A 12,480-nucleotide genomic window follows, 5' to 3' on the forward strand; every position below is an offset into this window, starting at 1 on the left:
GTAATATGCTGATTTACAATCCATTGTAGAAAACCATTTATTTCCTGCTAAGTAATCGATTAAATCGTAACATCTTGGTAAGGGTTGAGCATCGCCATGGACAATGTTTTATTCAGTTTCTGAAATCCAAACAAAATCGTATTGAGTTGTCTGGTCTAGGGATCATAACTACAGGGGAGAACAAGCTGGCTCAATAATGTTTTCTTCGGCTAGACGTTTTATTTTCTGTTTGCTACTTGATATTTTGCTAAGGGTCATCTGTATGGGGCTGTTTGCACTGGTGCATTTGAACCAGTATCAATAGTGAACTCCATCAAATCTGTAAATCCTAAATCGTCATCACTTTTAGAGAAAAGTCACGGTATTCATATAGCAATTGTTTGATTTTTTCCTTTTGAGAAAAATCTAATTCTTTGCATCCTCTGTCATACATCAGATCCCTTCACAGTAAAGACAGGAGTGAGGCAAGGTTGTATGCTCTCGCCGATCATTTTCCTGATCGTCATTGACTGGATCATGAGAAAAACCACTGAGGGCAGCAACGCTGGCATCCAGTGGACCTTTACTAAACACCTAGAGGACCTGGACTTTGCGGGTGACATCGGCCTTCTTTCACACAAGCAACAGCATGCACAGTCTAAGCTACCGCGGCTAGCGGAAGAGGCAAAGAAGACTAGCCTGAGAATTAACACCAAGAAAACAGAGCTGATGAGGATGAACAATCGACAACTTCAGCCACTGCAGCTACGGGGAGAAGATCTGGTAGAGACCGACCGCTTTATGTACCTAGGAAGTGTGGTCAACATTGATAGCGTCGCAGATGAAGACGTTAAGAACCGGATTAACAAAGCAATGGTAGCTTTCAACGTCCTGCGTCCCATCTGGAACTCCAAGGCCTTATCCCAGCGCAGCAAAGTCCGCATCTTTAACACCAACGTGAAAGCAGTCCTCCTCTATGGATCCGAAACATGGCGGGTTACCAACACCATCACCAACAAGATACAGACATTTATCAACAAGTGCTTGTGCCACATTCTCAACATCAGGTGGCCTGAGAAGATTTCTAACACAGACCTATGGAACAGAACCAACCAGAATCCCGTCGGTCAGGACAAGAAAATGGGGATGGATAGGTCACACACTTAGAAAACCAGTCGACAACGTCACAAGGCAAGCACTAGACTGGAACCCACAGGGAAAAAGGAAAGTGGGGCGGCCCAAACAGTCATGGAGAAGGTCAGTCGAGAGCAAAGCGAATGACGCCGGAGTGACATTGACCCAGCTTAAGAGAGCAGCCCAGAACAGAGTGCGTTGGCGTGTTGCAGCCCTATGCTCCAATAGGTGATGTCGTCAACCTCAAAAGATTCCATTGTCGCAACAATAGTGCCAGAGTGAAAGGTATGGTCTTCATCTGTTAAATTTACCACTCGCATAGGCACTATACCCATGGAGGGATCAACCACCTCTTTTGCTACCCACTACTCTACAAATTCCTCTCAATAACGCCAAATTTGTCCATGTTAAAAGTTTCTAAAACTCTTCCCTTTACAAATATTTCTGAGTTTGAGGGTACTTAATGTTCTCTGTAATGGCTATTTTACATACAGACTGATGGTAAGAATTTGAATGTTCAAAACAAGGAACTCTTTCTTCATTCACTAATAACTCATTTGTCATGCACAACAAACTACATTTATTTCTTTAAAAATCCATTCCTAATATACCTTTGTTTGGAATGTTCGCAAGATACATGTTATGTTTGAAATTTTCTTTGCCTATTTTCAGATCCACCGTCAAGATTCCTTCAAAGTGTGACAACGCCCCGGTTACAGATGCTAATTTCGTGCTGACAGGCTGTACGTTCAACGGATTAAAGTTTGGTAAAGATTTTGCAAAATCTGTGTTCAAAATGCTTATGGTGGACCCCGTGTCAATTAATTTTTTTAATGACTCACCTTCTACAATAATTTATACATAAAATCCATTCTCTATTTTATCACCAAGATTTGACCCTTCTAATTGTGTTGAACTGTGGGTCTCCAGTTCGACCGATTCCCGTTTAACTGATTCCCATTCCCCGACCTATTGTTTTCCACATGGTTCGGATGCTTATAGGGTGGAGGAGTTCTAAAACTCTCATGCCGGCCTTTTCTATTGTACCGATGAATGTCATTTTGAGGTTTGGATAACACCCTGTTGGCTTCATGGTTATCACTGGGTAGAGCTTTATCAGCATTGTAAAAACATCAACTTTCTGAGAAAGAAAATAAACCTGTCTTCTTAATTTTGTATATCAAATTTATCAGATGGAGCTATCTCTCCCACTTCCCCCAACAAATTTGGTTCTCATGCTGTCAGATACCCTGAAGGCTTCAAGTTTTGTGGCAATTTGTTCTGCTTCTGACATGTTTTTTTAAAATTTAAATCCCTTAATCATATTCTAATTGAACTGTCATTAATTGCATCTATGAAGTGATCCAAAGTTATCACCTCTATAATACAGGTGTGGTGTTGGGATATGCTTTTCTGGCAAGAGTTTTAACTGATTGTGCTAAATCCTGGATAGTCTCAGATTTTGACCTTATTTTAGTTTTCAATTGAGTTCTGTACAGTTCTGCCCTACTTTCCGAACCAAATCGTAGGGATAACTTTTCTAGCAATGTCTCATAATCACACCGTTTTTTCGGTGGCAACTCAATGAGAATAGATCTAGCATTTGATATTAAAGGGACTGTCAACCACGACGACGTAGAAAAAAAAGTTATAAAATACCGTTTTTTGTACAATTATTAATTTATATTGATTAAAATATCACGACTGGTATATTACATTACTTGAAAAAAGTTCTTATTTTCAGTATATTCGGTAATAACATTTCGTGATGTGAAATCGAAAGTACATCGCGAAAACAGGTGACATAACGATAAAGACACTATGAATAACGCAAGTAGATTGATCATTTTATATATAAAATATATTCAATTCACTACGCATGCACAATTTGCATTCCTGGGTTTACCACGTGACAATGATGATCAATCTACTGGCGTTAATTTATAGTTAACTTGTAGTTACCTGGTAGACATACCCAGTAAAATGTATTACCGAATATACTGAAAATATGAACACTTAATAACTTTTTTTAAAGTAATGTAATATGCAAGTCGTGATATTTTAATCAATAATGACTAATAATTGTAAAAAAAATACCGTATTTTACAACTGTTTTTTCTTCGTCGTCGTGGTTGACAGTCCCTTTAATGAACTATCTAGAAAAAGTTCCTTGTCAGTATAACTCCATCTATAAATCTCGGAGCAAATTTCAAACTGAATTATAAATTCTGTTAAATCATCTTTTCCATCATATTTAGGAGCCTTTTGTTCTAAACTTGACCCAGTAGAAATGTTTCATTTGAATTTCTTGAATGACTACTAGAGACCATGTGTCTTTGTGTCAATGGTTCATTCCTGCTATAAGAGTGATCATGAGAAAAATGGCTTTCTCTGTTTGCTGTTAGCATAGGCTGTGCTAATCTGTGGATCGAGCATAATGGCTGATTTTGACGTGTCTCCCTGTTAACCATCTCAAACTGATTAGGGTAACTATTATTCTGATTGTTCATGGCTGCTAATTTTTGGGTTAAATCCTGTGTAATGTTATCAAACTGGTGCACTTTACTCTGAATATTAACCGATTTCTCAGCAAAAGAATCAAAGAATGCTTGAACCCGAGCAGTAACTTTTTCCAACTTATCACTCAAAACTCGTTCTATTTGGTGAAGCCTTGACCGATCATTTTGGTCGTTATTTGAACCTGTACTGGTTAAAGATTCTGTCTCGTCATCAACAACAATTTGTAGATTTGAGGACTCCGCCATTGTTTTGTACACAATGTATCTGATTAACGTAAAATATTACTATTTAAACCATTTTACATGTATATTTCAGATTACTTGGTGATATTTGTTTGGCAGCCTAATACTTTCACTGGCAACAAGATTCACCGGAATATCTAGCTCGACTAGAAAACCAGAGACTTGGAAGTTGGATAAAATTGAACAAGGAAAAATTTTGGACTACATTCTTTCTACAATTTGAAAATTATAATCATTTATGTCTTGCTATGCCTTATTTGTAGTTCAATCAACCGTTGTTGGAGTTGTTCTTTAATCGCCAAATTATTCCACTAAGCTTTTCACCATGCACTAATTTTTCACCAAAATTTCACCCATTGCACCAAAATTTCACCAAATGCACCACAGTTTCACCAAACTACACCAAGCATCAAATTTTCACCAAGCACCAAATTTTCACCAAGCACCAAATCTCACCAATCACTTAATTTTGTAATACATTATAATTAATTTTGGCTCTTTTTAAGCAAATAATTATAGAACAGTACATCTATTTCGAGTAGCTATAAATTTCCAAGGGGCACAACGGTATTTGGGATACAATTTTTAGACAAGATCATATTTGTAATCCAGAATATTTATCACACATTTTCAAGTATCCCACCGCTGCCACCAAATAAATGTTACGCCTGAACCCCCGTAATAGATAAACACCCTAGGGTAGCGTGGTGTGATCCCCGAGCGGCAAGGGACTGATTTCCTTATGATTACTAGGGGCTGGACGCTAGCATTTAAAAATAAATCGACAAACACACTAGTCACGCATTTATTATTTTTTTGAGTACGTTTAAATGTAGTTAAAATATCATAAAAGTGTATTTCATTCACTAATCAATAAAATCAACGTACAAGATTAATTTAACATACCATCGAGCTCGGAGCCTCGGCTTCCATCGTGAATCGAACGCCCCGCAAACTCGACTATTTATGACGTCACTTTACACAGAGCGTTCTTTGGTAAAAACCGAGAGATACCGGAACTAACGAAAATACAGTTTAACAATCAGCGGTATTTAAACAGATAATTAAGAGGTTCAAAGTCGTCGAACAGAGTGAATATTCGGCGTAAATATAAATTAGTTTCTATATTTTCGATTACATGTACAAATTAATAGGCAGAGACATTTTTCTAATAAAACAATGAAAAATATTAACCACATGGAATTGAGGTTACAACCCACTACAATTTCAACTTATATTTAAGACAATTAAAACATTTATAAGAAAATAGTATTTATGAATATCAGCAGTTTTTTAAGAGGGTACACAGCACAAAATAGTACAGTTTTTAAACTTGGCCCAAACGTTTAATATTGCATTATATTGTTATGGGGGTTTGGGGAAACCAGTGGATTATCCGATTAATAGAAATGGACCGCCTGTTAATACAAGCTTAAGTGTGCATTCCTACCAATTTGTTATATATTGATGTATCCATCAAACTCGTGTTACAATTTACATTTCCCAGTGTTCAGACATATTTAACATGCTTAATTATCAACCACACTAAACGTTTGACGTTTTGCCACCACCGCAGGCACTATTTATTGCCTCTCTCCTTCTATAACACCTTTCGTCTAAACACATTGTAAGCATGTGGTATTTGCTAAACATATTTGAAAAGTAATATTTTTAAACAATTTAACTTTACGAACGTGGGAAAAAAGAGGAAAATTTAGACTACGTCTTTACGGTAATTTTATTTTATCTTTAAAACAAGTCTCTAACAAAAATGCCAACGCAAAAATGTGAACAATAAGATTGCATAAGTTTAATTTTGACAGTTATTCATGAATGTCTAGAATATAAAAGAAAAAATAGTTTCTTTGGTCGGCATACACGGGTTATAATATGCATACAATTTGTGATGTTACGTGTAAAAAATAAAATTTGTGCAGCTTCTATTAAACAAATAAAATTAAAATCAAATAAATTAAAAATAATATTCTTTTGCATGGCTTTGTAATTGACTTTTGTTGGTATTTTTTAAGCGGTTATATAGGTCGTATACTTAAGCAATAATGTATAAAAAGATGTTGAATACATCCCTATAATAGCATTTAAAAGGGCCTTTTCACGTTTTGGTAAATTGACACAATTAAAAAAAATGTTTCAGATTCGCACATTTTCGTTTAAGTTATGATATTTGTGAGGATACAGTTATACTGAACATTAACCATGCTCTAAAATAGCCTTTATATGCATCTTTTGACGATTTAAAAACCTGAAAATTATCAAGCGTTGCAACGCGAAACGATTGAATAATTTGAAGAGTTCTGTTGTAAATTTTGTGAAACTACGAGGATTGCTTATATTAAGTATAAAATACATCTTTCATTGTATGAGCACAGATGGCCGAGTGGTCTAAATGTAAGACTTTTTCCTTCAAGACTCCATGTGTCAGTGGTTCGAGCCCTGTTTAATGATACTTTTTTAAATTTTTATCTTGGTTTTTTACTGGAGCTATTTAGATCAAATGTTTACATTTATCAATATAAAGCATTTAATGACAAACTTCATACATAGCAAAATCTGTGAAACGGCCCCTTTAAAAAGAAGTACCTGAATCTCAAAGAAATGTTAACACGATGTTAAAGCGGGTATATACGATTTTTATGTGTTAAATTGTAAAATATTGATACAAATATGTTATCATAACACACAATATGCAAGAAAAATGATATATTTAAAACGAATTTCATAAAATGCAAATTAGCGCCCCGAGCCGATTGTGACGAAGATAATTCGTACATATTTTCCTACAATAACCGATGCATTCGTCTTTTTAGTAAGTGTTCGTGTGTCGTATGAATCGATATCGCTGCAGGAATTTAAAATGAACCGTTAAACTAAAATTAGATTCACATCGAACATGCATTATATACATGCTGGCGATTTCGGCTGTACAGCCTTTTTCGATTTCAGAATTAAATATAACGCTAATTTCGCATTTTTCAACACATGTTCTTCTTAACTTTTAGAAAAATATGTATAATAAGTTTTTTACACATTTTATATTAATCACTAAATATTTGACAAGATCGTATATACCCGCTTTAATGTCGAAAACTTGTTCATGTATTAACAATATGTACACCGTTGGAAAATCCCCAATCTGTACAGATTTGGAAAAATGTCCAATTAAAAACATTTTGGTTCAGCGACAAAAACAACTAGATGTGTCGGTTGGCTTTAAATATCACGGACTTACATTAATTGATTTATTGTTCAACTGTAAGATCATTTAATAAACAGTTTTAGTTAAAATTTATTTGGTAAATGTATTGTTTGACATGCATTTCAACCGGAATACGTTGCATTGAACGTCCGTTAAAAATAATCACGCTCGGTTTATGTGTGTCTGTTATGTAGTGTATGTTTCCAAGTGCGTTCCTACCATTTTAAGTAAGCATTGCTGTGCTAAGAATGAGGTTAGGTTACTGCTTACCTGAATAAAATTGCGTTGATCGTTCTAAGGCCGGGACCTCAAATTAAATTAAATTCAAGTTTCATTCTGTGTGGTTTTTATGGTTATATATTGTATAAACAATTTGGCACTTCGCCTTAAATAAAACACTGAGTGGCGTTAATAAGACTTCCTCTCCTGATAAATGTTGTTGAATTTTATTCCTCCAATATTTAACGATCTGCAATTAAACAATGACATCTATCAAACATATTTATTGATATAACAATTATACTTTAAAAAAAAGAACGAATTATAATACATTTAATAATGCTGACATATTTTTAGTGAAATGTACTAAATTTTATACTTAAAGAGTAACAAGTGTGTTAAACACTTATTCAAATAAAAGCGCTTCCAGCAAAGATGGAACTGCAACAAAAGTGGAAGTCAAATAAAACAATAATTTGACATCAGTAACCATTTTTGGTCTAGCAATTTGATAAAAATGTATAAAGCTACTAATAGGTTAATGTCTTTGTGTATCTGAATTTATCGTTCGATTTAACGAAAGGTTTACACGGCGAAGCTTTCATTTCGTGCACTTGTCAGATTCAAATTAACAAAGGCATTCGCCTAATACCGCGTTTGTCCTAATATATTTCTATATCCTTTTAAATTAGCAAAAGTTAGGTTAATTTGTAAACAAAATTCCAAAAAATGCCTTAAATTAACTGAATGTTACTTTTCGTTATTATATCAAAACAGTGCTCTTCCGAAAAAAATCCTCCCCCGGTCGAAATAGTCCTTATTAAAGGAATGCAACAGAGTTGCGCAAGTTGTTATTTTCTGATTGCAACTTCAATAAGACATTGGTTTCGAGGTTGTGTATTAAAACAAGCGAATGTAATGACAGTATACATGATATGGGAGGCGCCATTTTTGTTACGCATAATCACACACGCTCGAGTTTTTCGGACCTAAAGTGCTCAAAAATGAAATGATGCTTTAAATATAATTAACATTAAAAACTTATGACAAATAATGGAATCTGAGGACAAAGAACGCCACAATTACATTCGAGACGCCGACCCAATATATCCAATATAAAGAAGTAAAACTCCAGCTGCTGGAGTAGTATTGAATTATTATTATGAACAATTAGTAGGTCCTTTATTTAAAGCGGGTATATACGATTTTGTCAAATATTTATGAATTTATATAAACTGTGTAAAAAACTTATTATATATATATTTCAATATAAATTAAAATAAAAGTTAAGAAGAACATGTGTCGAAAAATGCAAAATAAGCCAGATATTTAATTCTGAAATTGAAAACGGCTGTACAGCCGAATTCGCCAGCATGTATACCATACATATACGATGTGCATCTAAACTTACGAGGGGTGTTCCAGAAGTTCGTGGATTTTCGCTATAACTTTCATTTGGCAACATAAATGTACAAACAAATAGCATGTTAAGAATATTTCGTCCTTTCCAAATCTACTCTCCAAATATCATGGAAATACATAAAACTAAATATATATCAGAGATTTAAACATGTGCACAATGCGCACACCGACGCACGTGTAACGTTTCTGTTCAACGTCAATGACGTTATGAAGTTAACAACTGTCAAATCTTTTCCACATAATCACCTCCAACGCGAATACACTTTATGTGTCGGGATATCCACTTGTCAAAAGTGTCTGTATACCAGTCAGCGTCAAAAGACGACACGATTCGCTTTGCTGCAACTGTAAGTTACTGTTTACTTGCAAAGCGAATACCGCGCAACTGTGATTTAACTTCCGGGAAGACGCGGAAGTCCATAGGGGCCAAATACGGGCTGTAAGGAGGACTTAGGCGCTGTAACGTGAAATTTGCCTTACATTCTGTTTATCAACGACATTTAAACCAAATTTAAATTCGCGTAACGCTCATACTTATAATAAAATACACGCGTGCGCCGCATGTCGTTACTGAGGTCTCTATGGCAACGCGTTTCAAACGCGCTTTGTGAAATTCATGCATTTTTAGCTTATATATAAAGTCCGTGATAATTGGTTTGTATAATATGTAAATTTCATTGACTTTTACCAGCAAACTAATAAGTTATAGCGAAAATCCACGAACTTCTAGAACACCCCTCGTTGTTTAACGGTTTATAATACAAAGACGAATGCTTCGGTTATTGTAGGAAAATATGTACGTTACTATCGGCTCGGGGCGCTAATTTGTCTTTGCTGCATTTTATGAAATTCGGCTTTAATGTATAATTTTTCTTGCCTATTTTGTGTTATTGTAACATATTTTATCAATATATTACAATTAAACACATATAAAAAAATCGTATATGCCCGCTTTAAGGCAAGTGACCGATTGCCCAAACAGTACAAAACAGCACAATACAGCACAATTCAAAACAACATAAACACAAATAAGAATAAAGCTGGGGTCACCCCCTTGGAACGGTCAATGCAAAGCATTGGGGGTTTAAACCGGTTTTGGAGCGCTCAACCTCACACTTGGCCCAGTAATATTCATAATACATTTAAGTGTAAATAAAATTTAACCTCATAGCATTGTAACTCAAATTAAACAATAATAAAAGGGAATTAAAACGCATTCAATTTAATTACCCTTTAATTACTCAATAGTATACCAGAGTTACAACTTTTTGAGATACGATGGAATGAAACTATGAACAAATGTCCACTACATTCCTTCTTTATAGAAAAACATTTAAAAATATAGCATCATGAAGTTTATATTTCAGATCATCATCGCACAAATACAGGAAGAAGCAGAAATAATGGGTGTAAAAGTTCAATATTACATTGCTTGGTTGTTTATGTACTGCTAAAAAATAAATCAAACAAGAAACGCCTGTCACATAGAAAATAAAAATAAAATTATAAACCCAATGACCTATACATGTAGATTACAACTGGGAAAGTTGCTCGTATGATGTCACAAAAATCAATGTACCCAGGAACAGAGAAAGAGTTATGACGTGATTGACAAGCGAAGACACAATCACGTGAACAAAATCCAGGGGCAGTACTGTACAGCAAAAATAAAAATATTAATGGGGCGGTACTGCAAAATTGAACTACTAATAAAACAAGTTAAGGTGATTAAATATTAAGAATTTAATGTATAAATATGGTGATTCCATTAAAGCGACATTATTGGAATCAAACAGTATATAAGTGTTTTGACAACTGACGAAAAATATGATTTGATGTAAGATGTGAGTCTAAATGTAGTGTTCATGCAAATTTGTGCAAACGACACAAAGACACAATTATTCTCAAATGTGAAAAATGCCCATAATATCATTAATGATTCCAAATTTTAAAAGAAGACAGATAAAGTGAATCAAAAATCATCAAGCACGTGTTTTTTAGTACATGAGCATCATATCCTTTTGATAAAAACGAGTTCATTTAATTGAAAAGTTTAATATGAATATTTTCTTTAACATATTTTAATTTGCGGACACGCTTCAAAACATCTCCATAAAATGATGGATGGGAAATTCCATTATTTAAATGCCATTTTAAAGTAACATTATATTTTGAAATTAAATCAACATACTTTGAGTGAAATCTAGCGAATTTACTTCTTAAGTCTTGGTACCGTAATTACTTTAAGTTTTAGAACACTAAATCTTCTGAAACCCATTTTTGGCCAAACGATTATTTGTTGTGAAATACGGGTTTTCGTCCATAATTATATTTTCGGACAGTATATTATACAGCTCTGATTTGCATATTTCTTCCCTGTTTTTCTTATCTAGTGACCCTTTTATCATTGGATTTACAACCGGATAAATGTCATAAAACCAGGCAGAGGAATGCCTGCGGGCGATGGACCATTACATTGGCGTTATTTGGTAAATAACCATGTATACCGGTAATAAAAAAATGGATTCACGCAACAGCATTTGAAATGAAATCTTTATAAGGAAGAAGTATGTTGAATGTTTCTACCTTTTATAAATACCATTTCAGTTTATAGATTGCACTGATGTTAAGTTGTAGTTTATTAAGCACACAAAACAATTCCTACAAATTGACTTATTGTTTTTTTTTAATATATGATAATTGACAAACAAACATAAAATAAATCTTTCTCATTTTACGGACTGTTTGGAATATTTTGTGTGTATACACATTTTCGGACACGAACAACATTAATTATTTTAAGTGTTCGAAAACTTTAAGTTATTACGGTAAACCCTTGACCGATAATACTTATCAACTCCACCCATTTCCACAATTGTCATTGTTTAAGTTAGACTCTTGTTTTCGTTACAAAAAGTCATACGTGCTATGTTTAATTATTTCTTATTTAAGTTAATAAGTATTTTATTTTAAAACTTTGAATCAAAGAAGTTAATTTAATAAACAGGCAATCAACGAGTTCAAAACCTTTTTGTGATCATATTTATTTCCGGCAAAATTTGACGCACAAAAGGAATAACATACATAAGATAAACCTGTATATCGATATCATAAATCACGGTTTTTTGTCAGAATAGTAAGCAAATATTTTTTTATTTTTTATATAACACATCGTGAATGGAAGAACACAATATTGAACTCCATATCGTGTTAATTTTATTGTTATAGGTACTGAAATAAAGGTATTGACGAGGTATGCGTGTTGTTTATTAAATTGTGTTTGATAACACACGTAAAACTCAAATAGATTCATTGATCTAATCTACAGTTACAATTTTAATCGGTATTTTTACTTTGCCAATAGCGTACTACGGATAATTTATTTATATTTTCGATTTGTGTGTTGTTGTGTGGCTAAATTGTTATTATCACCATTGGTTTATTATCCCCCGCCATAGGCGAAGGGATATTGTTTTGGCGTTGTCCGTCAATCCGTCCGTCCGGAGCCATTTCTTGGAAGTGCTTTGGTGGATTTCATTGAAACTTGGTATGAGTGCATATATGGATAATAGGATAATGCACACCAAATGGCAGTGTACACCATCGGTTAATAACGGAGTAATGGCCATTTGTATCGTGAAAAAAATATATGCTTTTTTGAGTGTCAAATATAACACTTTTGAGTCCAGAAGCATATTTGCGGGGGATTTCAATTCAACGAATTTGCTTGTTTTTATTGATGACACC

The 12,480-nt window shown here is 34.1% G+C and overlaps 1 protein-coding gene and 1 long non-coding RNA gene across 2 annotated transcripts in view; one reads left to right on the forward strand and one right to left on the reverse strand.

Annotated features, from left to right (window-relative positions):
• LOC127868986 (CD109 antigen-like) overlaps nucleotides 1–12,480 on the reverse strand; it is a 201,784-nt gene that overhangs the window by 129,305 nt on the left and 59,999 nt on the right. The window lies entirely within an intron of this gene.
• LOC127868989 (uncharacterized) lies at nucleotides 1,113–5,010 on the forward strand. The gene is made up of 3 exons (XR_008044357.1): nucleotides 1,113–1,398; nucleotides 1,786–1,880; nucleotides 3,949–5,010. It is a non-coding gene; the product is annotated as an uncharacterized LOC127868989 (long non-coding RNA).

The sequence above is a fragment of the Dreissena polymorpha genome, chromosome 2, assembly GCF_020536995.1.
Source record: "Dreissena polymorpha isolate Duluth1 chromosome 2, UMN_Dpol_1.0, whole genome shotgun sequence".
In the NCBI taxonomy this organism is placed as follows: Eukaryota; Metazoa; Mollusca; class Bivalvia; order Myida; family Dreissenidae; genus Dreissena; species Dreissena polymorpha.